Here is a 23,316-nt window from a genome sequence, read left to right on the forward strand (position 1 = left end):
CACTGGCTTGACTAATACAGAAAAAAAGAGATAAGATCCAAATAAACATAATCCAAAATGACAAAGAGGACTTAGAAGAAATGATTTAATTATTTGAAGGATACAACCTCCCACGATTGAATCAGGAAGAAATTGTATCCCTGAACAGACCAATAATGTGTTCTGAAACTAAATCATTAATAAAATACCTACCAATCAGAGAAAGCCCTGGACCAGATAGATTTTCTGTCAAATTCTATGAGATATCTAAAGAAGAGCAGTTACCATTCATACTAATACTAGTCCAAAAACTTGATAAGGAGGGACCCCTTACTCATTCATTCTATAAGGTCAACATCCTCCTTGTATGAAAATCTGGTAAGGACACAACAACAATGACAAAAATAAAACCTCAGGCCAGTATCTTGGATGAACATTGATGCAAAAATCTTTAACAAAATACTAGCCAGCTAAATCCAGCAACACATCAAAAAGCCACAATCAACTAAGCTTTATAATGCAAGATTGGTTCAACATATCCAAATCAGTAAATGTGATTTATCCCATAAACAGAATTTTAAAACCACATGATCATATCAATATGTGCAGAAAAGGTTTTAGATAAAAATTGAACATCTCTTTGTGTTTAAACTCTAAACAAACTAGGCATTGAAGGAATATATTTTACAACCGTAACAGCCATCTATGACAAATCCATATACAACATTGTACTGAATGGACAAAATCTGGATGCATTCCCCTTGAAAATTAAAACAAGGTAAATCTTCTATCTATTACTGAAAGTCCTGGCCAGATCAATCAGGCAATAGAAGGAAATAAATGGCATCCAGATAGCATGAGAGAAAGTCAAACTATCCCTGTTCACATATGATTCAATTCTATATCTAGAAAACCCCATTATCTCAGCCCCAAAGCTCCTTCAGCTGATGTACAATTTTGGCAAAGTTTCAGGAACAAAATCACTAGCATTCCTATAAACCAACAATGTCCAAGCAGACAGCCAAGTGGAGAAGACAATCCCATTCACAATAGTTATAAAAATAACAAAATGCCTAAGAATACAGCTAACCAAGGAGGTAAAAGATCTCTACAAGGAGAATTACCAAACACTGCTCAAAAAAATCAGAGATGACACAAACAAACAAAAAACATTCCATGTGCATGGACAGGAAAAATTAATATTGTTAAAATGTCAATACTGCCCAAGGCAATTTATAGATTCAACGTTGTTCATCAGAAACTACCAAAAATATTCTTCACAGAATTAGAAAAACTATTTTAAAATTTATATGGAATCAAAAAGCCTGAATAGCCAAGGCAATCCTAAGCAAAAAGAACAAAGCTGAAGGCATCACATTACCCAACTTCAAATTTTACTGCAAGTCTACAGTAGCCAAAACTACATGATACTAATACAAAATTAGACAGATAGACCAAAGAAATAGAATAGAGATCCCAGAAATAATGCTACATACCCTACAAACATCTGATCTTCAACAAAGTTGACAAAAACAAGCAGTGAGAAAAGGACTTTATATTCAATAAATGATGCTGGGATAACTGGATCTTCCATATGTGGAAGATTGTAACTGGACCCCTTCTTTAAATCATTTAAAAAGGTAAACTCAATATGGATTAAAGAGTTAAATGTAAAACTATGTAAAAACACTGAAAGATAACCTAGGAAATGCTATCTTGGATATAGGAGCTTGCAAAGATTTCATGATGAAGATTCCAAAAGCAATAGCAACAAAAACAAAAATTGGGATGTGGGATCTAATTAAACAAAAGAAATTATCAACAGAGTAAACATACAGAATGGGAGAAAACATTTGCTAATTATGCATCTGACATAGTTTGGTCAGATATACAGAATCTACAAAAATCTTAAATTAGCAAGCAAAACCTGAATAACTGCATTAAAAAGTATGCAAAGGACGTAAATGGACATGTTTCAAAAGAAGACACACACATAGCCAAGAAGCATATAAAAACATTCAAAATCATTAATCATCAGATATATGAAAATTAAAACCACAGTGAGATGCCATCTCACACCAGTCAGAATGGCTGTTATTAAAAAGTCAAAAAATAACATGCTAGCAAGGTTGCAGAGAAAAGGTTATGTTTACACAGCTAGCAGGAATGCAAATTAGTTCAGCCACTGTGGAAAGCAGTTTGAAGATTTATCGAATGACTTAAAACAGAACTACTATTAGACCCAGCACCTCCATTATGGGTCATATGCCAAAAGAAATATAAATCGTTCTAACATAAAGATTCATGCATATGTATGTCCACTGCAGTGCTATTCACACAGCAAAGACGTGGAATCAACTTAAATGCCCATCAACAGTAGACTAAATAAAGTAAATGTGGAAGTAAATGTGATCATACACACAATGGAATACTACATGGCCATAAAAACAATAAAATAATGTTGCTTGCAGCAACATGTATAAAGCTGGAGGTCATTATCCTAAGCAAACTAACACAGGAACAGAAAACCAATAAATGGTAAAATACTGCATGTTATCACTTGTAAGTGAGAGCTGAACTTTGAATACATAAGGGCACAAAGAAGAAAAAAAGAGACATTGTGAACTACTTGAGGTTGAAGGGTGAAAAGAAAGAAAATAATGAAAAAAGTACCTATCAGATGCTATGCTTATTACCTGGATGACAAAATAATCTATATACCAAACCACTGTGACATATAATTTACTTATGTTAACAAACCTGCACATGTACCTTCACGTGAACCTGAAATAAAAGTTTTTTTTTTTTTTTTTAAAGAAAAAATATCGAGGAGGGAGGACTCAAGATGGCGCTGTGAGAACAACCCAGGATTGGAGCTAAATCTGCGTTGAATCCGCAAAGAGGTGAGTCCGAGCTGCATTTCCAGACTGATCTTTCTTGCCCACAGAACGGGGAAACTCCAAAGTATAAAAAAGACACGGGATGCCAGGCAGTAAGTCGGCCTGGAGAAGCCGGCAGCCGGGGCGCGGCGGCGGCCGGCCCTACCCAGCAATCCCCACAGGGTGCGCTTGTCCGGGTGCCCTGTTGAACCGGCAACCTGAGACTTGAGAGGGCTGGACTTGAGACTGAACGAGACTTGGACAGTAGGCCAGCCCAGGGGATTGCAGGGACAGAGCGTTCGGGATACCCAGTGGGACGAACAAAACCGTGATTTCAAACTATCCTGAGCAGACGGTCCGAGACGCTCTGTGGGGAAGGGGCGTCAACCACTACCGAGGCAACCCACCCCAACTGAGATACACACCCACTGCGGACGGAGCCTCCCGTTGCCGAGGCAACCCATCCCTACTGAGATACACGCCCACTGCTGACGCAGCCTGCTGTTGCCGAGGCAACACGCTACAACCAAGAGACTCCGCCTCAGGGCGTGACGGAGACCACAGCAGAGCCTGCAGGAACAGGGCGAATCACTCAACAGCAGGGCGGAGACTCGGCAGGCAAACAGTGGCTAGTCTGCCTCCTAGCTGGGCAGGACACCTCAAAGGACATCGAAAAATAAAGCCCGAACCCCCCAACACAGAGCATTTGAGAAAAAAAGGGTTTTTTTAATGAGCTCTGTTGCAGCAGAATCAAACATAGCAGCCTAACAGCCCTGAATGAACAACAGAGCTCACAGCTCAGAAATTGAGCTCCTAAAAAGAACAGACTGTCTCCTCAAGCAACTCCCTGACCCCTTTATATCCAAAAGACTGACATTTGGCAGGCATCATCCTGGGACAAAGATAGCAGAAAAAGAAACGGGTAGCATCCCTCGCTGCGCCACAGCTGCTAGAGGTGCACCCCAGACAAGCAGGGCCTGGAGTGGACCTCAGCAGTCATACAGCGAAGGGGCTAGGCTGATAGAAGGAAAACCAAGTAACAGAAATACTTCATCATCAACAATCTGGGTGTCCACTCAGAGACCCAATTGAAAAGTCAGCAACTACACAGACGACAAGCAGATAAACCCACAAAGATGGGAAGAAACCACCGAAAAAAGGAGGAAAACACCGGAAACCAGAACACCTCGCCTCCTAGAAAGGACCAAAACTCCTCACCAGCAAGGGAACTAAGCTGGACGGAGAATGACTGTGACGAAATGACGGAATTAGACTTCAGAAGGTGGATAATGAGAAACTTTTGTGAGCTAAAAGAACATGTATTAAATCAATGCAAAGAAACTAAGGAACTTAAAAAAAGATATGAGGAATGATAACAAGAATGGATAACTTAGAGAGGAATATGAATGAATTAAAGGAGCTGAAAAACACAATACGAGAACTTCGCAAAGCATGCACAAGTTTCAATAGCCGAATTGACCAAGCAGAAGAAAGAATATCTGAAGTCGAAGACCAACTCAACGAAATAAAACGAGAAACCAAGATTAGAGAAAAAAGCGCAAAAAGGAATGAACAAAGTCTCCAAGAAATGTGGGACTATGTGAAAAGACCTAACCTACGTTTGATAGGTGTACCAGAAGGGGACGAAGAGAATGAATCCAAGCTGGAAAATACTCTTCAGGACATCATCCAGGAAAACTTCCCCCACCTAGCAAGACAGGCCAACACTCAAATGCAGGAAATTCAGAGAACACCACAAAGATATTCTGCAAGAAGAGCAACCCCAAGGCACATAATCATCAGATTCAACAAGGTTGAAATAAAGGAGAAAATACTAAGGGCAGCCAGAGAGAAAGGTCGAGTTACCCACAAAGGGAAGCCCATCAGACTCACAGCAGATCTCTCGGCAGAAACACTGCAAGCCAGAAGAGAATGGGGGCCAATATTCAACATTCTTAAAGAAAAGAACTTTCAACCCAGAATTTCGTATCCAGCCAAACTGAGCTTCATAAGTGAAAGAAAAATAAAATCCTTTGGGAACAAGCAAGTACTCAGAGTTTTTGTCACCACCAGGCCTGCTTTACAAGAGCTCCTAAAAGAGGCACTACACATAGAAAGGATCAACCAGTACCAGCCATTCCAAAATCACACTGAATGCTAAAGAGCATCAACATAATGAAGAATCTACAACAACTAACAGGCAAAACAGCCACTTAGCATCAAAATGGCAGTATCAAATTCACACATAACAATACTAACCCTAAATGTAAATGGACTAAATGCACCAATCAAAAGACACAGACTGGCAAATTGGATAAAAATCCAAAACCCATCAGTGTGCTGTATCCAGGAAACCCATCTCACATACAAGGATACACAAAGGCTCAAAATAAAGGGATGGAGGAAGATTTACCAAGCAAATGGAGAGCAAAAAAAAGCAGGAGTTGCAATTCTCATCTCTGATAAAATAGACTTTAAAGCAACAAAGATCAAAAGAGACAAAGAAGGCCATTACATAATGGTAAAAGGATCAATAAAACAAGAAGAGCTAACGATCCTAAACATATATGGACCCAATGCAGGAGCACCCAGATACATAAGGCAAGTTCTTAATGACTTACAAAGAGACTTAGACTCCCACACAGTAATAGTGGGAGACTTTAACACTCCACTGTCAATATTAGACAGATCAACCAGACAGAAAATCAACAAGGATATCCAGGGCTTGAACTCAGACCTGGAGCAAGCAAACCTGATAGACATTTACAGAACTCTCCACCCCAAATCCACAGAATATACATTCTTCTCAGCACCACATCACACCTACTCTAAAATTGACCACATAATTGGAAGTAAAGCACTGCTCAACAAATGCAAAACAACTGAAATCATAACAAACAGCCTCTCAGACCATAGTGCAATCAAGTTAGAACTCAGAATACAGAAACCAACCCAGAACCGCACAGCTTCATGGAAACTGAACAACTGGCTCTTGAATGTTGACTGGATAAACAATGAAATGAAGTCAGAAATAAAGAAGTTCTTCGATACCAATGAGAACGAAGACACAACATGCCAGAACCTCTGGGACACATTTAAAGCAGTCTCTAGAGGAAAGTATATAGCAATAAGTGCCCATATGAGGAGAATGGAGAGATCCAAAATTGACACCCTATCGTCAAAATTGAAAGAGCTAGAGGAGCAAGATCAAAAAAACTCAAAACCCAGCAGAAGACAAGAAATAACTAAGATCAGAGCTGAACTGAAGGAGATTGAGACACGAAAAACCCTTGAAAAAAATCAATAAATCCAAGAGCTGGTTTTTTGAAAAGATCAACAAAATAGACAGACCACTAGCCAGATTGATTAAAAAGAAAAGAGAGAACAACCAAATAGATGCAATAAAAAATGATAAAGGGGAAATCACCACAGATTCCACAGAAATTCAAACCATCATCAGAGAATATTACAAACAACTCTATGCACATAAACTAGTAAACCTGGAAGAAATGGATAAATTCCTGGACTCCTGTGTCCTCCCAAGCCTAAACCAGGAGGAAGCTGAAACTATGAATAGACCAATAACAAGGTCAGAAGTCGAGGCAGCAATTAAGAGCCTACACCACAAAAAAAGCCCAGGTCCAGACGGGTTCACAGCCGAATTCTACCAGACACACAAAGAGGAGCTGGTACCATTCCTTCTAAAACTATTTCAAACAATCCAAAAAGAGGGAATACTTCCCAAATCATTTTATGAGACCAACATCATTCTGATACCAAAACCCGGCAGAGACCCAACAAGAAAAGAAAACTTCAGGCCAATATCCATGATGAACATAGATGCAAAAATATTCAATAAAATATTGGCAAGCCGATTGCAACAGCAAATCAAAAAACTTATTCACCATGATCAAGTAGGATTCATCCTGGGTATGCAAGGCTGGTTCAACATACGCAAGTCTATAAACGTAATTCACCACATAAACAGAACCAAAAACAAAAACCACATGATTATCTAAATTGACGCAGAGAAGGCATTTGACAAAGTTCAACAGCCCTTTATGCTAAAAACCCTCAATAAACTCGGTATCGATGGAACGTATCTCAAAGTAATAAAAGCTATTTATGACAAACCAACAGCCAATATCATACTGAATGGGCAAAAACTGGAAGCATTCCCTTTGAAATCGGGCACTAGACAAGGATGCCCTCTTTCACCACTCCTATTCAATATAGTACTGGAAGTTCTAGCCAGAGCAATCAGGCAAGAAAAAGAAATAAAGTGTATTCAAATAGGAAAGGAGGAAGCCAAATTGTCTCTATTTGCAGACCACATGATAGTATACCTAGAAGATCCCATCACCTCAGCCTAAAAACTCCTGAAACTGATAAGCAACTTCAGCAAAGTCTCAGGATATAAAATCAATGTGCAAAAATCACAAGCATTCGTCTACACCAATAACAGACTTAAAGAAAGCCAAATCAAGAGCGAACTGCCATTCACAATTGCTACAAAAAGAATAAAATACCTTGGAATACAACTCACAAGGAACGTAAGGGACCTCTTCAAGGAGAACTACAAACCGCTGCTCAACGAAATCAGAGAGGACACAAACAGATGGAGAAACATTCCATGTTCATGGTTAGGAAGAATTAACATCATGAAAATGGCTATACTGCCCAAAGTAATTTACAGAATCTACGCTATCCCCATCAAGCTACCATTGACTTTCTTTACAGAACTGGAAAAAACCACCATGAATTTCATATGGAACCAAAAGAGAGCCCACATAGCCAAGTCAATTCTAAGCAAAAAGAACACAGCGGGAGGCATCACACTACCAGATTTCAAACTATACTACAAGGCTACAGTAATCAAAACAGCATGGTACTGGTACCAAAACAGAGATATAGACCAATGGAACAAAACAGAGGCACCGGAGGCAACACAACATACCTACAACTATACAATCTTTGATAAACCTGACAAAAACAAGCAAGGGGGAAAGGATTCCGTTTAACAAATGGTGTTGGGAAAACTGGCTAGCCATGTGCAGAAAGCAGAAACTGGACCCCTTCCTGACACCTTACACTAAAATTAACACCAGATGGATTAAAGACTTAAACATAAGACCTGGCACCATAAAAACCCTAGAAGGAAATCTAGGCAAAACTATCCAGGACATAGGAGTAGGCAAGGACTTCATGAACAAAACACCAAAAGCATTGGCAACAAAAGCCAAAATAGACAAATGGGACCTAATGAAACTCCACAGCTTCTGCACGGCAAAAGAAACAGTCACTAGAGTGGGTCGGCAACCAACAGAATGGGAAAAAATGTTTGCAGTTTACCCATCTGACAAAGGGCTGATATCCAGAATTTACAAAGAACTCAAACATTTACAGGAAAAAAACAAACAAGCCCATTCAAAAGTGGGCAAAGGATATGAACAGACACTTTACGAAAGAAGACATATATGAGGCCAACAATCATATGAAAAAATGCTCATCGTCACTGGTCATCAGAGAGATGCAAATCAAAACCACATTGAGATACCATCTCACGCCAGTTAGAATGGCGATCATTAAAAAATCTGGAGACAACAGATGCTGGAGAGGATGTGGAGAAAAAGGAACACTTTTACACTGTTGGTGGGAGTGTAAATTAGTTCAACCATTGTGGAAGACAGTGTGGCGATTCCTCAAGGCCTTAGAAATAGAAATTCCATTTGACCCAGCAATCCCATTACTGGGTATATATCCAAAAGACTATATATCGTTCTACTATAAGGACACATGTACACGAATGTTCATTGCAGCACTGTTTACAATTGCAAAGACCTGGAATCAACCCAAATGCCCATTGATAATAGACTGGATTGGAAAAATGTGGCACATATACACCATGGAATATTATGCAGCAATCAGAAATGATGAGTTTGTGTCGTTTGTAGGGACATGGATGAATCTGGAGAACGTCATCCTCAGCAAACTGACACAAGAACAGAAAATGAAACACCGCATATTCTCACTCATAGGCGGGTGATGAAAAATGAGAACACATGGACACAGAAAGGGGAGTACTAAACACTGGGGTCTATTGGGGGGAAAAGGGGAGGGCCAGTGGGAGGGGGAGGTGGCGAGGGATAGCCTGGGGAGAAATGCCAAATGTGGGTGAAGGGGAGAAGGAAAGAAAAGCACACTGCCATGTGTGTTCCTACGCAACTGTCTTGCATGCTCTGCTCATGTACCCCAAAACCTAAAATCCAATAAAAAATTAAAAAAAAAAGAAAAGAAAAAATATCATGAAAAACTTCCCATAAGTGGTGAGAAAACTAAACATCTAGATCCATGAAGTACAAAAAACTATAAAGAGATTAAATATAAAGACATTAACGGAAACACAGTATAATCAAATTTCCAAAAGTCAGAGACAAAAAATAATTTTGAAAGTAGTGAAAGAAACATAATATGTCATGTGCAAGGGAATGTCTGTAAGATTATCAGTTGATTTTTCGGAAGTTACCTTTCAGGGCAGGAGAGAGTGGGATATTCAATGTACTCAATAAAATCATTCAATGTACTCAATGAAAAAACAAAACAAAACAAAACACTGCAAACAAAGAATACTCTACCTGACAATTCTATCCTTCAGACAATGAAAAGAGAGGAATTTTACCAGACAAACAAAAGTTGAGAGAGTTCATTAACACTAGACCTTCTTTATGAAGAAGGCTAAAATAATTTCTTCAATACAAATGATAAAAATGCTAGCTGATGTCATAAAAACACATGAAAGTACAAAGTATTTATACTTTGACTACATTAAGTACATAGTAAAATTTAGAATACTCTAACACTGTAATTAGTGGTTGGCAAATCACTTAAGTCTTTAGCATACAGGATAAAAGATAAACCTATTAAAAAAACAATAACTACAATAATTGTTAAGAATTATGTGGTAAAGAAACATGTGAATTGTAACATCAATAACAAGAATGTGTGAACAAGAGCAAAAATGTAAAATATTTTTATGTGATCAAAATTAAGTTATCTTTTAAAAATAGTCTATTATAAATATGGTTTTTGTAAGCTTTATGGTAACCACAAAGCAACAATCTGTAATAGATAAATAACAGATAAAAAGCAAGCAACCTAAGTATAGCACAAGAGATAATTACCTAGTCAAAAAGAAGACAGCAAAAGAGGAAGAAAGGAACAAAGTCAGGTAGAATGATACCTCCAGCTTTGTTCTTTTTGCTTATGTTTTTCTTGGCTATGTGGGCTCTCTTTTGGTTCCATATGAAGTTTAAGGCATTTTTTTTTTCCAGTTCTGTAGAGAGAGTCATAGGTAGCTTGATGGGGATAGCACTGAAATATAAATTACCTGGGGCAGTATGGCCATTTTCACAATATTGATTCTTCCTAACCATGAAGATGGAATGTTTTTTCATCTATTTGTGTCCTCTCTTATATTCTTGAGCAGTGGTTCATAGTTCTACTTGAAGAGGTCCTTTACATTCTTTGTTAGTTGCATTCCTAGGTATTTTATTCTCTTTGTAGCAATTTAAATGGGAGTTTGCTCTTGATTCGGCTCTCTGTTTCTCTGTTATTGATGTATAAGAATTCTTGTGATTTTTGCACATTTTATTTTATATCCTGAGACTTTGCTAAAGTTGCTCATCAGTTTAAGAAAATTTTGGGCTCAGATGATGGGTTCTTCTAAATACACAATCATGTCATCTGCAAATAGAGACAATTTGACTTCCTCCTTTCCTAATCCAATACCCTTTATTTCTTTTTCTTGCCTGATTGCTCTGGCTAGAACATCCAATAATGTATTGAATAGGTGTGGTAACAGAGGGCACCCTTTTCTAGTGCCAGATTTCAAAGGGAATGCTTCCAGTTTTTGCCCATTCAGTATGACATTGGCTGTGGGCTTGTCATAAATAGCTTTTATTATTTTGAGATATGTTCCATTGTTACCTAGTTTATTGACAGTTTTTTAGCATAAAGGGCTGTTGCATTTTGCCAAAGGCCTTCTCTGCATCTATTGAGATAATCATGTGTTTTTTGTATTTGATTTTGTTTATGTGGTGGATTACATTTATAGACTTGAGTATGTTGAACTAGTTTTGCATCCCTGGGATGAAGCCTACTTGATTGTGATGAATAAGCTTTTTGATGTGCTGTTGCAATTGGTTTGCAATATTTTATTGAAGATTTTTTCATCTACGTTCGTCATGGATATTAGCCTGAAGTTTTCTTTTCTTGTTGAGTCTGCCGGGTTTTGGTATCAGGATGATGTTGATCTCATAAAATGATTTGGGAAGGATTCCCTCTTTTTGTATTGTTTGGAATAGTTTCAGGAGGAGTGGCACCAACTGGTAGAATTCAGCTGTGAACCCATCTGGAACTGGGCTTTTTTTGGTTAGTGGGCTATTAAAAATTGCTGCTTCAACTTCAGACCTTGTTATTGTTCTATTCAGGTTTTCAGCTTCTTCCTGGTTTAGGCTTGGGTGGGCTTAAGTGCCCAGAAATTTATCCATTTCTTTCAGGTTTATTGGTTTATGTGCATAGAGTTGTTTGTAGTAATCTCTGATGGTAGTTTGTATTTCTGTGGAATCGGTGGTGATATCTCCTTTATCATTTTTACTGCATCTATTTGATTCTTCTGTCTTCTCTTTTTTATTTATCTGGCTAGCAGTCTGTCTATTTTGTTGATCTTTAAAAAAAAAAAAAGCTCCTTGATGAATTTGTCTTTGGGTGATGTTACAAGACTAGATTTTCTGCCCTGGATAAAGTAATAAAATGGATTAGAAAATTCCACACCAGTTGTACTTGTGCAAGCTCTTATTTTTAAAATATTTAATTGGCAAATACAGACTGGATATATATATATATATATATCTGTATATTTGGTGTGTGTATATATATATATCTGTATATTTGATGTGTGTATATATATATATCACAATTTAATTAGCATATCTATTACCACTGATGCTATAAGACATTGATGAAATAAATTTTAAAAAGACACAGATAAATTGAAAGTATTCCATATTCGTGTATTAGAAAAATTAATATTATTAAAATGTCCATATTCCTCAAAATGATCTACAGAATTGATGCAATGCATATCAAAATTTCAATGCCATTTTTCACATAAATAGAAAAAAATTCTAAAATTGATATGAAATCACTAAACATCTTGAATAATCAAAGCAATATCAAGAAAGAACAAAGCTTAAGGCATTGCTTTTTGGTTTCAAACTATATTGCAAAACTGTAGAAATCAAAACCTATGGTACTGGTATAAAAACCAGTTCATCTTAGTCTGTCTTCTCCCTTTAATGATGGGTGAGTTATCACAGCTGTGGAAATCATATCCTGTTCTTACAGCTGGAAAGCCCATTTGTGAAAGATAAGACATTTGTAATTGCAACTAAGAAAGATCCTTATATAATTTGGATTAAAATTGTAATGATGTTTATTTGAATACATGAACACCAAGAATTTAGGAGTCAGTAGTCTTTGTATACATTTCAGTCAGAGCTCAAGTGCCATTTCTCTAGGATTTCCTTTTCTGTGCTCTTTCCTTTGTATGTTTTTTTTCCCCTCTATACAGGTTTCGTTTTATAACTCAACATAGTTGCTATCAGCAACTGCGGTACCAATTCTTTATCAGTTCTAGAAGGGGAAACATAGGATGCTTTCTAAATGTATTTTTTAAAAATCCTAAGTATCTCTCTTTTTGGACAAAACAGAAAATTTCCAAGGCCAGGGCCAGGGGCTAGTTACTAAAGCAAAAATTATTGCACATCATTGAATCATTAATACAGGAAAGAGGATACACTACGCTTGTTGAATTTTACAAGTTATAAACAGCTCAGGATTTGGGGTGTGATCATTATCAAATGCCCTGTCAGGAGGATAAAGGGGTTGGATATTCACAGAGGAACACACCTGGATACTATGTAAATAAAGCATAAATGAAGCAATGAAGCCAGATATGTACCCAGGGAATATCACTGTGCACACATTCAGGCAGATAACTGGAATTGGGAAAGACTTGACATCATAATCCATTAAGATTAAGAAACATAAAAACTGTACAAGTCTTCTTTGTTACTTAGTATTCCCCAAACACCACATTACTGCCATCAGATAATCCAATTATAAAGATGTACAGAAAGTGAAGACATCCCAAATTTGGCAGTCCTTAAATTAGAAATCAACCACTTTCTTATTGTCAGTTTACTGTTGACACCTGACAGCTAAGAAGTATCACTCTTTCAATTTTCCTTATGTCTTTGGTTGTTCCTTTTCAGTTACTTTTTTGACAATTTACATTGTGCAGGGTCTGCTACAGTTTTCTTTTGTTTAAATGGTAGTATAAAAAAAGCCATGGTCATTTCAAGACTCTCTCTGAAAGTAACCAGCCTCATTGAGACCAAAAGTTTAGGTAACATGATTTTTAAGCCTAAGGCTGGTGATATTTCATATTTTAGACAAGCTGATGGGTCATCTGATGAAGGTAAAATCAAAGTCCTGCCCCCTCCTCAGAGAAAAAAAGGAATTAAGTGAATGCAAAAAAATTGTAAATGTTGCTTATTAAATATTTTGTAAACTCTTCTTTCTAAATACAGGTTCCTAGTGAACATTACTGCTCTCTCAAGGATCTGTTCAACATTATGATAATTAATTTACCTAGAACTCCAGTAAGACCACTTGGCAACCATATTCTAGGTCTACAAACCAAATGACTGCTTAGTAATTCCTTAACAATTTAGGGACTCTATAATCAGTTCTTTCCTGACAGACATTTTCCCAGAAACAAGTGCTTACATTTTCTCTCTCTCTCTCTCTCTCTCTCTCACTCAATCTCTCAAGAAACACCATTGCAAACAATCATTATAAAATGGAAATTAAAGATGTAGGCATCTAACACACAGGATATATTTAATAAATTGTGATACATTTATTGAACTGAATATGGTTGAACTATTACAAATGACACTGTAGACATTTTTTATATTTGTTAAATTACAAAAGGCAGATATGGGGGAAGAAGAGGTGGAGACAATAAATGAACTCCTTTTACATCCTCTTATACAATTTCCTGCTGGAATGGTTTTGCCAGGGTAGATGAGAAAGATCTTTTATTAACAGCACCTGATGTGGGGAGGAGCAGAAATCAGAGCCAAGCAAGTGAGCAGAGCAACCCCAGGACACTGAGAAGAGATGCAGGTGAGTGGGCTCAAGAGAGATTTCTGGCATGGGAGATGCTCTTCCAGGCAGCAGGTGGGACATAAGGTATCCTCCCATAGTCAAAACAGACTTTCCTTCAGGTAAAGGTGGAGTTTGCTATTCTCTGGGTGCTCCCAAGTGCCCAGTTCCCATGTTCCTGAGAGGCAGAGGGAGAAACAAGAGATCTTCTAGGAAAGACTGCAAGAGGTTACATGGGAATAATGTGGACATTTGAGGAGAGATTCACAGAAGAAGAAAGCAGTAGATAAGAGTAGACTGAGGATTCCTCCTCTGGACCGCCCATCTTATCTCTTGATTTTACCCCTTGTCCCAAACTAATGAAAATGACCAATACTTGCCAATGTAGAATATGATGGTGGCAGAGGAGGATGATAAAAGTAATACTCATTCTTCCAAATGAATCCAGCTCCAGTTATTCTCTGAAAACCTGACTTTAGTAAAAAAAAATTATACCTGTAAGCTTGTATCTTATTATTTGTATTTAGAAATCTAATATAGTAGGTGTTCACCACAAACCCTCAACCAACTCTGTAACAAACATATAAACATCTATATATAAATGGCAAAATATCATGCTAAGATAAAAAATTCTTTAAAAGTTAACTCCTTGATTGGTAGATGATTAATATGTTTCCTAAAAACCAATTTTTTGTATGAAATGTCATGGTCCACTGAGGCTCTTATTGCACCAGTAACATGTATGACCAATAACTGGGACCCCTTTATTGACCCTCAGTATCCTTTTCAAAGTACACATGATTCTGTTTCTTCATTCATTGTGCTTGAAACGTTACTAGAGATTTAGCCCACTTATAATTGCATTAAAATATTTACACTGTTCTTATATAAACTTTGGCAGAAAAAATGTTGCACCGAGGAACATAAACATTGTGTGGAGTTGAGGTATTTAAAAAAGGTATTCTCTCAAGAAAATGTTAGTCAGATATGCTGCCTGTAGAATGTGCATTAAAGTCTTAGGTGCTACTTGGAATTTATCATAGGGATGAGAAAGTTTTCCAGTTGTATAATGCTTTTGGTGCATTCCTTCTTCAATTTCATCATTTTAAAGATTTTCAAAAGCTTATCATCTCTTTGCTGCCAATTCCCCACAGATCTTTCTTCAGACAATTAAATCCATACAAATCATCTTTTTCTAAAAGTCCTAGTCTACCTTAAGTGTAAAGAGCCCTCTTGTTTTATGGAGAGAGTAAGTAATGTTCAGAGAAGAGAGACAATTATCTATGTGTCTCTCATGTTTCTTCATGTCTTGCAAGCAGAGGCACTTACTGCCATTTGTTTTTAGACTATGTTTCAAGAATGTTCGTGTAGTAAAAAATCTTTTAAAATAGAGACAGCATCTTCCTCCGGAGCAAAGAGTAGGTTTGCTTACAGTTTTGAAAGTTTCCATTCATAGTGAAAACAGACATATTTACTCCCAGGTATAATAAAGTAGTTCCCCTCTGAAGCAAAGGGTAGGCTTGCCTTTTGCCCATTATAAGTGATTCAGATTTCCTAAGCTCTTATAATGTAATTGCAGGGGATATTTCTCCCCTGTAACATAACCCAGTTAATGTGAAGGTATCTGTCTGCCCCTCGATGTCACCTCTATGAAACTTGGAGTAAGGGAACCTAGAGCGGGTGAGTTTCTGCTTGTGCTGCTTATGGTACCATGAGTAATACAAAGTCCTTTGTCTTTTGCCAGTATCAGTCAAACTGTGGAAGTTTACCTTACCTTGCAAGTAGGGTAAAATCTCAGAGCCTTTATAATTCTTGACATGAAATTAAATTATTTTCATTTGCAGCACATTGGAATAAAAGAATATTAACTGAAAAGAATTGAGCTGCAGCTCTTTATTTCTATTGCTGTTTCCATTTCATTTTCCTTCTAGAAAAAAATTGCAGATTTTTTTGTGGGTTTTTCTTGCTGTTGTTTTTGCTCATTTTAACCTACATCTGCCAGCCATGTTATCCTGGCCCGTTCTTCTGGTCACCCACCTGCTCCATGCTTAGCCATGTCTGACAATGGCTCTCCTTTCCTTTTCCTTCATAGCGTCTGAAAGTGCTATGAACTTCACCCTAACACTGTATCTAGTCCTGCATAGTACTAAGGATAGTCCCCATTGTTCTTCCCTAAGAAACAGCTCAGCTTTCTAAGAATGTCTTCCCAAAGGAAACCTTAATGTTAAACGAATGTCTTTCCAAACTACTTCCAAATATCAAATACCGTGAAGTTCACAAGGGTCACAGATTAGGGAATCTTGTAAGAAAATAAGTGTGGAAGAAAATAAACCAGAGTACTATTAAAATTTGGGATTATACAGTCAATGTTTTTATTAGCCTATCCTCAACAATACTTGGGAAAATAAATTTTAGGATTTTCCTTTTTTTAAAAGAGTTTATATATCTAAAACCATCTTCATAACAACTTTTAAAAGGCTGTCCATTAAACAGTTGGAATCTTTGAACATTTTGAGTATAAGGTGCCACAGAATATAGTTATAGTTTGTTTAACAATGGGGATATGTTCTGAAAAATGCATCCTTAGGTGATTCGTTTTCATACGAATACCAAAGACTGTACTTACACAAACCTACATGATATAGCCTACCAAACACTGGAGGAAAATCGAGCAAAACATCAGTAGCGTAAGACTATTTGAAAATGTTCTTGGCCTAAGAAGAGTCTCAAGGGCCATTCTGACTGGATCAGGACGGTGAAATGTTTTATGGGGCTTTAGCAAGGGTACTTCAGCCACTATCAAGAATAGAGGGACTGTTCTTCAGGATTGGCAGCCATAAATTGAGTAATTTGAATTTACTCAAAAGATGTGAAGATAAATTGTTAGGGACTGAAGTATTATACATATGGGGAGTAGTTGGGTGAGAGTGAGATTAGCTGAAAGGTCATGAACATGAAAGTCCAGAGGAAATGTCTTAGGCATCAAGTGTTTTGGTTCTTTCATGTGGGAAATAGAGTAATTCTTCTCCCCATACAAGTTTGAGGGAGGTTCATCTCAGGGGAGATTGAATTATTTGCCATGGTGTGCTGTGCAGTGCAGAATTATGGCCCCCATCTTGATCTTGTATAATGTGTGCCCTATGAATGTGAGCAGAACCTGTAAATAGAAGGAGATCAAGAAACCACAACTATGTTGTATTATATGGCAAAAGGGATTCTTGAAGATACAATGATGGTCATTAATTCATTGACTTTGTCTCAACAAGAAAGGAGGTTTTGGGAGATTCCTGGAGAGGCCCAGTCTAATCACATGAGCCATTTGAAAGCAGAGAATTTTCTCTGACTGGCAGCATAAGGGGAAGTCAAGAAATTCAAAGGCTAAAAAAAATGCATGGTCCCCTTGCTAGCTTAGAAGATGGAGGGGCTCTTGTGCCAAGAAATCTAGCTAAGACTGGCACCTAAGCTGATAGCCAGCAAGGAAATGGGGACCTTACTGCTACAACTCTACAACTACAAGGAACTGGATTCAGTCAACCCCAATGGAAGTGGAAATTTGTCACACAGCCAAGTTAAACTAAGAAACTGAGTTTACAGAGAAAGACCATATATGGGGATTAGTCTGGAATCCTCTTGTGAGTTATAATTACCTTCTCCAAAGATCAAAGACTTTGATCTAAAGTTTTAGTACCACTAAAATTTTAATGAGCAGATGTTAACCTATCTTCTGGTATATTCTAAGGATATTTTAGTCTATGCTAAGGAGACACTGTGAGGGAGAATTCTTAGGTCTGACCCTGTAGTGTTCTTTAATTAGCTAAATAGAGAAAATGCCAATATTGAAAATAAGCAATAGGAAATTCTACTGGATGGTAGGATCAGAAGGCAAGGCAGCAAACCCAATAAGGGAGATTCTCAGAAAGAACCTAGAGCTCCTTTTGCAAAAGATAGAGAGTGATCTTGATTGTCTTTAAATGCGTTCAATAGAGGAGGAAAACTATGGGCTTTTCAGCTACTTGTGGGACAGTCAAAATTGAAATGCAGGAATGGTTTGAGAAGTACAGGGAAGTTATATCAGGGTGATGCAGGCAGTGATCTTGCCAGGAAATGAACAGTACAGAAGGACTGACCATACATGGACTGACAGAACCTGAAAGTGGAGGGTGCTCAGAGACAAAACAAACAAAAAACAAAACAGTGTGTTAGAATAAGAAGAAAGGAGAAAGTAAAGAAGAATTGAGTTTTAGCTCCACTTTCTTTCCTTGCTGGATCTTCAAGCCTACAAAATAGGACATCTGGTTTCTGCCAAGCAAGGGCAAGATCTGCCTTGAACTTGGAAAGCTTTCCAGTTTGGAGGAAGGGACCTTATCTGTGGCCTTTCCCAGGATATAGCAGGAAGAGCTCCTCTTTATGCAAGAATCTCCTGCTGTCAATGCCCTCTGTGGGAACGCTGTCCCTCACTCCTTGCCCCACCCCTTGCTTAAACACTGTGGCTCTTCTTTCAGACCCTGTTATAAATCTCTACCACTATCTAGCCTGAAAAGTTACCTTAGATTCAGCCCACAGGTAGGTGGGCATTCAGAAGGAGAACACCTTTACAGGAGAAGGACAAAGGCTGGAATCTAAAATCTTGAGGAAGATACAGCATATCTGCCCAAGAGATGTCAGCAGTAATGAAGCCTCAGTGGGAGCCAAAGTTACTTTGGGTTACTGAGTCTGAATAGGTGCCAGATTCTCAAGAGAAATATTTGGGACTGTAGACATCTCAGAGGACCTTCCTGCTGTCAGGATTCAGAGGAGGATCTAAGGAAGGTAATAGGTGCTCTGCTCTCATTCTCTCAAACCTTCTTCCTTGTATTCTCCTATGAAGATTTCTGACTTTCTCCTTAAGCAAGAGACTCACTGCTGCTCAGCATGGCTCAGACCAACACATTCTTCATGCTGATCTCCTGCCTGATGTTCCTGTCTCTGAGCCAAGGTGAGATTTTCCCTCACACCTCTCACACCAGCCCTGAAGTCTTCCCTCCATCCTCATGCATATGGGTTCACTTTAAAAATAGCAGTCAACATCAGGGGTTGTTTTGTGTTGTTCAGTGATATTTATTGCTGATTTCATCCCATTCAAAAACATCTTCACCTCATAAGGTAATTAGAAATGAAACTTGGTATGACCCTTTATCAGTGACTGTGGCAATTGGCATTGGTTTATCATATCAACTCTATTAATAATCAGGGGTTTGGGGATGCCTGTATGTAGACAGTCATTAGTGGAATGGGGAATTGAGGGGAGCTTTGTGAGTAGAGAAACCAGACAGGCTTGAGAAAGGCAGAAGCCTGAGTCCTTCAAGGCAGAAAAAGCCTGAGCCCCAGAAGTAAAAGGGACAATGGGAACACATTTCATTAGCCTATTTATTGTGTGCTTTTGTCTGGAGCAAAGACATATTGAGAGACTATAAGTAAGATGCAGGAGAATGGAAGTGACCAATCACTTCATGACGTACAGCAACCATCTATTCCTATAAAGAATCCTCAGAAGCTCCTACATCACCTTTTAGCCTTTTGCCTTGCCCTGAGAGTCTTTCTTAATTGTCTCTCTTTTCCCAGGATAGGATGGCCACACAGAGTTGCCCAAGTCCCGGGTCAGCTGCCCAGAAGGCAACAATGCCTATGGATCCTACTGCTACTACTTTAATGAAGACCTTGAGACCTGGGTTGATGCAGATGTGGGTGAGGAGAGCCGTGTGGGAAGGGAGGCACATGAAGGCAGAGGCAGCTGCCTCTCTTCAGTGTGTTCAGTGGCTGATATAAGACTAATCATTTCCCTATCCAATCATCAGCCCAAAACTTTCCAGTATACTTAATCCATCATTCAGCACAGAGATGCTGGTGGTCAGTGAAAGCATCATCAGGAACATTTCTGTGCGGTCCTTTTACTATCACATCCATTGGGAGGGCTCACTATGTCCCCCACACTTTCCTCCTTCACTGAATGCTCCATTTTACTCTCCAACAGCTCTACTGCCAGAATACGAATTCAAGTAACCTGGTGTCTGCGCTCACCGAGGCCGAGGGTGCCTTCGTGGCTTCGCTGATTAAAGAGGGTGGCACCAAGGATTGCAATGTCTGGATTGGCCTCCATGACTCCCACTGGGCCAGTCTGCTGCATCTTCTACCTCCGTATTATCAGGTTTTAGAGAGAAGAAGGAGGTGTGATGTCTGGCACCGCAAACACCAGTTTTTACCATACTATGATAAAAGCAACCTCTCTATAAATCCTATAATGTACAGGATATTAAGTTTCTCTATAGGTCCTTAGAGATAAGCTTAAAACTGAATATCCTCTGTGTTTCAGACATTCACAGTAAATTCATTTTGTCTACTTCTAGGGTAGCATCTTTATATATCTGTTATGCACCTCTTATCTATTGTGTTATCATCTTGTAAACCATATAGAGAAAGGTAATAGAGGAGGAGAATGTGCTGCTTCTATTTGGGAAACTCAAGGTATACTAAATAATATATCAACAACTAATGGCCATCCAATGCTATGCTGGATATGAACTTTCGGGGCCTCAGGAAAGAAAAATCAGGAACCAGTTTCAATAATGATGCTTTATGGTTCTCTGTGTCCTATTTAGAACACTTACTGTTTGGCAGGACACAGAGAGGTAGGTAAAGATTCCAGGAAAGGAGAAGCTTAGAGAAAATGTGGAGGAAATGTGTGACACTCAGAGATAAAGCAAGGTTTATCCTTGCCTTATGTCTTGACCGGTTTCTGAATCAAGAAACACAAGTCAAACACAAATCAGGTGTTTCTTTCTCTTTCTGAGTCTCGTCCGCCCCTGCTCTGGCCCTTCTCCATCTAGAACCACCACTGGCACTGGAGCAGTGGGTCCCTGGTCTCCTACAAATCCTGGGACACTGGAGCCCCAAGCTGTGCCAGTATTACCTGTTGTGCAAGCCTGACTTCAAGCTCAGATGAGAGGTACAGCAACCTCACACTTACTGCCATCCTATCCTATTTGTCTCAGGATCGACCTGGGGACTGCAATAGAGGAAAGGTGAGCTCCTCATTCAGGAAATAGAGGAGCGTTTCCTCTTGACTTTTCCTGAGTCCTGCAGCCTAGAGGGCAACACGTTCTGATCCCCTCAGTTTGAATCTTCTCATTGGCTTATAGGATTCGATAAATGGAAGAATGATTCTTGTAAGGAGACGTTCTCCTTTGTTTGCAAGTTCAAAAACTAGAGGTAGCTGTAAAGTGGATGTCTAGAGTGTGTCTACCAATTACTATGGAGTAAAAGAATTAAACTGGACCATCTCATCTCTCTCCAAATCAATCCAGACCATCTCTTCTCTTCTGAATTTGCATCACTGACCTGTGGTATTTTTACCTACCCCAGTTGCAGGGGTCCTAAAGAATAAAAATAAACATGTTTCCCCCATGTCTGTGTCTGCTATTTCCCCAGCTAATGCCTGGGGTGGTGTTGCCTACTTGTTAGATGCCCGTGGACCATTGTGTGAGTACAGGGATGCTCTGAAAATGCAAGAGGGTCTAGAATGCTTGTTAGTAGCAAGTCTTATGGCTCACTGTTACGGGTTGTGGGAATGGCCACAGAAGTGTAGTTAGCAGCTGAGATGAAGGTACTAACACTAGTGGAAGAACTACAGTTAGAAAAGGATATGAGGAACTCCACCTCCGTGTTTGCATGTGTTCTGGCAGATAAGCTCAAAACTCAGGATACTCGCCTGGAACCCCCAGCTTGTTGCTTTGTATGGTTAGGCGGGATAGAGCTGTGTTGGCCAAAAATGCAAGCTGTTCTTCCTAAACCGGACTGGAACGTTACAACTTGTTGTCCTTAGGAACCAATTACTGAGTGAGATGAAGCCATACCTCAAGAGGAGGAGGCTAATTATCCTTCCCTTTTGAGAGCAGCACCCCTCACGCAGTGGAAAACAAAAGCCTAACCTGCCTAACCTGCAGGCAGTGATGGACAGCCTTTAAACAGGAACATCTGAATGTCCAAAATTACACCTTGGCAAAATTGTTGAACTCAGCAAAATCTTTTCAAACACTAGCCAAGAGAAAGCTGAGCTACATGGATGATGCAGGTAAGACACCCTAGTGTGGAAGGTATTTCCTTAGCAGAAAGTGAAGCTGATAAAATGAGCTCAATCCCCTTTAAGACAGCTTTGCATAGTGCCGCAACTCCTGAGGTCAAGTATAGTCTTACAGATCAGATTATCCTGGCTATGACAGAGGCTTGGCCAAATGAAGGGGACTTTACAGGTCAGACGCTGGCAAGGTGGATGCAGGAGGAAACCAGGACCAGTTTAAAGGAGTTGGGCACACTCAGGCCAGCTATGCCCAGTCATTCACAGGACCAGATAAGGTTGTGTTTACCATAGGAAAAAAGTTGTTGCAAGCTGTCCTGTCTCCACCAACCATAGAATTGGTATGGTTCTTTCATATGCCTCTTAAGCCCTCTTGTGGGACAAGATATATATTACATTAGAAAGCTATAGCTAATCTTGGAGAAAATAAAAAGGAAAGAGATAAGGTCTGTCTGGTTACTAAAAAAAGATGGGAGTGGAGAAAGAGAAGCCAAGTCTGCCAGACTAAACACAGGAGAAATGAACAGCCTAGTTAGGATTACCAGGAAACAGATATGGCATGATCCCATCTCAGCTGGAGAAGACAAAAAAAAAAATCAATCAGAAACACAATGCCATATTAGTGGGCCTTTAGAAAAACCTGGCACCTGATCAACATGCTGCACTCCTTCCTAGAGCCCCACCATAATAGGGAGAAAAAGGAGCTTCAAATAAAACAACTCCAGTCTCTCCGCATTTCAGGGGCGACTACTTTCCAGTCTAGAGACTGTTGCCTCCACCTGCCAGTGATAGGAGGCAAACAGAGGCCCCATGTGGATCTCACACAGTATTAGAGTCCAAAAAAGAAGCAGAAAGCCTTAGCTTTAGTGGACATAGGCGAAATATGCACCGTAAGTCATGGAAACTCAGAGAGACACCCGGGTAAGTGAGCAGCTGTGGATGTTTATCGGGGGCGAGCAATCCGAGTGAAACAGATTCCCTTCCTCCTTTTATTGGGCAGAGAATCCCCACATATTATGTGTTTTTATCTCATTTATTCCAGAAAACGTCTTCAGTATGAATGTCCATTTTAAATGCACTTTACAAATGTCTGTGAGGGAATTAACCCATGAGTTT

At 39.0% G+C, this 23,316-nt stretch overlaps 1 protein-coding gene across 7 annotated transcripts in view; it reads left to right on the forward strand.

The window, feature by feature from the left end:
- The window catches only part of LOC144579214 (uncharacterized), a 54,655-nt gene extending 33,125 nt beyond the window's left edge, over window positions 1–21,530 (forward strand). For 5 of the 7 annotated variants that reach the window (XR_013526292.1, XR_013526290.1, XR_013526293.1 and 2 more), the window contains 5 exons: window positions 2,797–2,882; window positions 14,034–14,111; window positions 18,958–19,065; window positions 19,692–19,814; window positions 20,101–21,530. The gene's annotated coding sequence lies outside the window, so the exon portion shown is untranslated. Of the gene's footprint in view, window positions 1–2,796; window positions 2,883–8,812; window positions 8,940–14,033; window positions 14,112–18,957; window positions 19,066–19,691; window positions 19,815–20,100 lie in introns of those variants that run through there. The other 2 variants (XR_013526289.1, XR_013526295.1) reach the window with 2 other exon arrangements.
- The last annotated feature ends 1,786 nt before the right edge of the window (window positions 21,531–23,316 follow it).

The sequence above is a fragment of the Callithrix jacchus genome, chromosome 14, assembly GCF_049354715.1.
Source record: "Callithrix jacchus isolate 240 chromosome 14, calJac240_pri, whole genome shotgun sequence".
Classification (NCBI taxonomy): Eukaryota; Metazoa; Chordata; class Mammalia; order Primates; family Cebidae; genus Callithrix; species Callithrix jacchus.